Raw genomic sequence first — 5,724 nt, 5'->3', positions numbered from 1 at the left:
TTCCCATTCCTGATCTTAAGTGGTTTTGCCTGATCTCTTTCATCAGCCAGATGGCAGTGGAGAGGGATGTTACTTGGCTTGTAAGAAACTTTCTTTGCTGTACTTTTTGTGACTGGCAATCTCAATCCTGGCTGAGTTGGCCCCTGTCTCGCCCCCGACCACCATAAACATCTGAAGGCACGTAGTCTCCACTTTTGGTTTCGATCAGTCCCTTAAGCCTCCCCTTCAGCAATCCTTCAGCAATTCTTAAGCGATCCATCCAGCTCCTAAGGAACATTGACCCAGAAACCTTGTCATACCGCTGCCCTGTACCCTCTGGAAAGCCTTCACCCCCTTTCATGAAGCATGGGCCTCCAGAAGTGGGCACTCTTCCTTTCGAATTCCACTGTCTCTCTCTGTAGTTTCAGTCGAAATTAACCCCTTGGCTGCATTAGATTTTAGTTGCTAAATTGCACTGTCCTGCCTGTCTCCCTCAGTAGAACCATGTGTTCCTCTGTGGTTTGCAATGTTTTGAGTGACCCTCCTGTACACTTTGATTCCAGGTCTTGGGTAACCACACTGAGGATGTCAATGTGATCTAACATCAAAAATTTTTAAAAATGCACAGATCCCGATCTCTCGTTCCCAAAAGCAGTTGTTGGTTGCTTTCTCAGGGTCCCCACTTCACAAAGGCCTGACTTACCCACATTCATTGTCACAAGCGCGATCCCGTTCATGAGAGTCGGTTCTGAATTGCTCTCATTCCCTTTTATTTACATTTTCTTGTTGTGTTCTGAAGTGGGTACCAATCAACTTAAGATTTGATTCAATTTGATTTATTATTCTCACATGTACCCAGACACAGTTAAAAGTATTGTTTTGAACGTTAACCAGGCAAACCATGCCTTGCATCAGTACATCAGGGTAATAGAACAGAATGAGAATATAGTGTTACAGCTGCAGAGAAGGTGCGGAGAGAGATCACCTCTCATGTATGAGAGGTCTATTCATAAATCTGATAATAGCTGGGAAGAAGCTGTTCTTCAATCTGAGATAGTAGGAACTGCCGATGCTGGAGAATCTGCGATAACAAGGCAGAGAGTTGGATGAGCACAGCGGGGCAAGCAGCATCAGAGGAGCAGGAAGGCTGACGTTTCGGGTCTGGACCCTTCGTCAGAAAGGGCCCTTCATTTTCTGATGAAGGGTCTAGGCCTGAAACGTCAGCTTTCCTCCTCCTCTGATGCTGCTTGGCAGACTGTGTTCAGCCAGCTCCACACCGTAATATCTCTGTTCTTCAATCTGTTGTTTTCAAACTTTTCAAGAAGGTGCAAGAGAGTATAACTGGCGTGGGAGGGGTCTTTGATGATGTGGGCTGCTTTCCCGAGGCACTGGGAAGAGTCGACGGAGTCAGCGGATGGGGGAGGCTGGTTTGCATGAGCGGCTGGCCTGTCTTTACAACTCCCTGCGATCAGACTCGAAAGCGAATCCTGAACAGGCCCGGGGACTCCCTGTGCTCTGTGTATCTCACAAAAATGTCACCAGGTTTTGACTCGCAACTCATGAAGCCTGGTGTGACTCAATGCTGATTTTGATCTATAATCTGAGTTTTAGATCATTGTAAAGCTGCCAATCTCAATCTGAAGGAGATTGTGAAAACCTCAGCTTTTTGAACAATATTTGGCGTTTCACGACAGGAGATACGACCTCAAAGATTAAAAATAATTCAATCAGTGAATCAGGTGACAGACAATTTGCTGCCAGCGAGATAGAGCTGTATAGGTGATCATTTGTCGCATTGTAATAGTGATAATGGGAACTGCAGATGCTGGAAAATCCAAGATAATGAAATGTGAGGCTGGATGAACACAGCAGGCCCAGCAGCATCTCAGGAGCACAAAAGCTGACGTTTCGGGCCTAGACCCTTCATCAGAGAGGGGGATGGGGTGAGGGTTCTGGAATAAATAGGGAGAGAGGGGGAGGCGGACCGAAGCTGGACAGAAAAGAAGATAGGTGGAGAGGAGAGTATAGGTGGAGAGGTAGGGAGGGGATAGGTCAGTCCAGGGAAGACAGACAGGTCAAGGAGGTGGCATGAGGTTAGTAGGCAGGAGATGGAGGTGCGGCTTGGCGTGGGAGGAAGGGATGGGTGAGAGGAAGAACAGGTTAGGGAGGCAGAGACAGGTTGGGCTGGTTTTGGGATGCAGTGGGTGGAGGGGAAGAGCTGGGCTGGTTGTGTGGTGCAGTGGGGGGAGGGGACGAACTGGGCTGGTTTAGGGATGCAGTGGGGGGAGGGGACAAACTGGGCTGGTTTTGGGACGTGGTGGGGGAAGGGGAGATTTTGAAGCTGGTGAAGTCCACATTGATACCATTGGGCTGTAGGGTTCCCAAGCGGAATATGAGTTGCTGTTCCTGCAACCTTCGGGTGGCATCATTGTGGCACTGCAGGAGGCCCATGATGGACATGTCATCTAGAGAATGGGAGGGGGAGTGGAAATGGTTTGCGACTGGAAGGTGCAGTTGTTTATTGCGAACCGAGCGGAGGTGTTCTGCAAAGCGGTCCCCAAGCCTCCGCTTGGTTTCCCCAATGTAGAGGATGCCACACCGGGTACAATGGATGCAGTATGCCACATTGGCAGATGTGCAGGTGAAGCTCTGCTTAATGTGGAAAGTCATCTTGGGGCCTGGGATAGGGGTGAGGGAGGAGGTGTGGGGGCAAGTGTAGCATTTCCTGCGGTTGCAGGGGAAGGTGCCGGGTGTGGTGGGGTTGGAGGGCAGTGTGGAGCAAACAAGGGAGTCACGGAGAGAGTGGTCTCTCCGGAAAGCAGACAGGGGAGGGGACGGAAAAATGTCTTGGCTGGTGGGGTCGGATTGTAGATGGCGGAAGTGTCGGAGGATGATGCGTTGTATCCGGAGGATGGTGGGGTGGTGTGTGAGAACGAGGGGGATTCTCTTTGGGCGGTTGTAGCAGGTGTGAGGGATGTGTTGCGGGAAATGCAGGAGATGCGTTGTCGCATTGTGTTCTTTTTCATAGATGCTACTCTCCCCTTGAAAATCATTCCCCTTTAATATCTTTCCCATTCCCTCCTTTCAAATCTAGTCCCCCTGCCCTTTCTGGGACTTTCCTGCAGCGAGTGGGCTACACGGGTTCAAGAAGGCAGCTCACCCCCACCTTCTCGGGGGGCGGGGGGGGCGCATTTGGGCATGGAGCAGTAAATGCTGGGCCCGGTTGGTGATGCCCACATCATGTGTGTGAGCTACAAAAAAGTCAAGCGGTGAGGGTGGGGGCTGCTTTGTCCTCGATGGTGTCGAGCTTCTTGAGTGTCGTTGCCCCCCCCCCCCACCCCCGTCCAGAGGCAAGTGGGGGGGTATTTCATCCCACTCCTGGCTTGGGCCTTGTCGATGGTGGGTCAGGACTTGGGGGGAGAGTCAGGAGGGGAGTTCCTCGCTGCAGGATTCCCAGCATCTGACCCGCTCTTGTGGCCCCTGTGGCGTGGTCAATGGTGACACGCCCTCGCACCCCCTCCACTCCCCAAAGCCTGTCCCCGAGGATCTTGACAATAGTTGGCGGGGGCGGGGGGGGGGGGCGCGGTGTTCAGCTATGATGACACCCCTGAGTGTTAAGGGGCAGTGATTGCATATTCTTCCATTAGAGGTGGTCACTGCCTGTCTGCATAAACAGCATTTCCTGGTGGTCAGGCCAACAGACCCCTAGGCCCAGCTGCGAGAGGTCTCCTCAGAAGCCTGATAACATAATGTGGCTTCTGACTGTGTGGCAATTGATCTCTTTGACTATATTGTGCTCACTGGGGATTTTGTCTCTTATGTCGATGGGAAATTTTAAAAAATTTCTTGGTTTTTTAAAAAGACTTGTTCTTAGCACGTGGGCATCATTGGCCAGCATGCATTACCAGGTCCCAGTTGCCCAGAGGGCGGTCAAGAGCCACTGGCATGCCATGGGTTTGGAATCACATGTAGGCCAGACCAGGAGAGGACGGCAGATTTCCCTTCCCTGTGGAGATACCCCGATAGTCTTTACAACGATAGGAAACAGTTTCGTGCACATCAGATTGCTTTTTATTGAATTCAAATTCCACCTTCTGCTGCAAAAGGGGTTTGAACCCAGAATCTGTAGTTCATCAACAGTGCCCCAAGGATATTGATTCCCCTCTGAGATAGCTAGGTTACTGCTTGCTCCTAAAGGCCCTCAAAATGATTGGTCCTTTGGGCCAGACGCTGTCGGGGCAACAGATACCCTCTCTCAGTTAAGGAGGCGAAAGAGCAAAACGATTATTTTGCAATGAGTCTGAAATCCCATGTTTTTAATTGAATTTGAGTGTAGCTGATGTACCCGAGGCTCTGAATTAATCAGATCGCCACATTACTGCAATGCTATCAGATCTCCCCCACCCCACTGCGTCTCAAAACCAGCCCAACACGTCCCCACCTCTCTAACCCGTTCTTCTTCTCACCTATCCCCCCTCCCACCTCAAGCCGCACCTCCATTTCCCACATACTAACCTCATCCTGCCCCCTTGACCTGTCTGTCCTCCCCGGACTGACCTATCCCCTCCCCACCTCACCATGGACACTCTCCTCTCCACCTATCTTCTCCTCTATCCATCTTCAGTCTGCCTCCCCCTCTCTCCCTATTTATTTCAGAACCCTCTCCCCATCCCCCTCTCTGATGAAGGGTCTAGGCGCGAAAAGTCAGCTTTTGTGCCCCTGAGATGCTGCTTGGCCTGCTGTGTTCATCCAGCCTCACACTTTGTTATCTATTACTGCAATACCGTCGGTTCTAATGACACTCAAGAAGCTCGACACCATCCAGGACAGAGCAGCCCCCGCTCAATTGGCCCCACATCCACAAACATCCCACTCCCTCCCTCCATCGACGCTCAGTCGCAGCAGTGTGTACCATCTACAAGATGCACTGCAGAGATTCACCAAAGATCCTCAGGCAGCATCTTCCAGCAGGTACAGGGGAACACCAGCTCCCTACAAGTTCCCCTCCACTCCCCATCCCGACTTGGAAATATATCGCTGTTCCTTCAGCGTCAAAATCCTGGAATTGCCTCCCTCAGGGACATTGTGGGTCAACGCACAGCACATGGGGACTGCAGCGGCTCAAGAAGGCAGCTCACCCCCCACCTTCACAAGGGGGGGGGCAACTAGGGACGGGAGGGGCAATAAATGCTAGACCCCACGAGAGAAAGCTTGCAGAAGGAATTAAAATAAAAACGATTCTCACAGATTTGTGCACAAATATCTGACTGTACTGAGGTCGGCCAGCTGGACCACACAGAATATGACTTCCCTGATTGGGGATGTTAAACGGGTCCAATCAGGGAGCCCTGGCTGACAGATAGAAACGGGAGGGTCAGAGGGTTCCGCTCGGTTTGAGAGCTGGCTCTGAGGGAGCTGGGTCAGTGTCAGGGACCCTGCCCGTGTCACTCAGTGACATGATACCCTTGTGGAGTCATTTCAATCTCTCTTCTTTCTTAGCACTCACCCGCACCCCACAAACTTTAAACGCACGCTGGAAGGGAAATGAATACATTGCTGTGTCAAGAGGAAAGTTCAGGCTGGTGCGGAATCACGTTGACAAGAAAGTTGCTCTGAGGCAAAGTGCAGAGTAGCATTTTCTGTTCATTGAGTTTCAATTGTTAATAAAATCAGAGGAACATGAGCAAGGGACAGGAGTGAACGTAAAGTGTGGAAGAATAAAACTATTTGACCTTTTAATGTGGA

This window comes from Stegostoma tigrinum, chromosome 41, assembly GCF_030684315.1.
Source record: "Stegostoma tigrinum isolate sSteTig4 chromosome 41, sSteTig4.hap1, whole genome shotgun sequence".
Taxonomy (NCBI): Eukaryota; Metazoa; Chordata; class Chondrichthyes; order Orectolobiformes; family Stegostomatidae; genus Stegostoma; species Stegostoma tigrinum.
Note: the sequence above shows the minus strand (reverse complement) of the source record.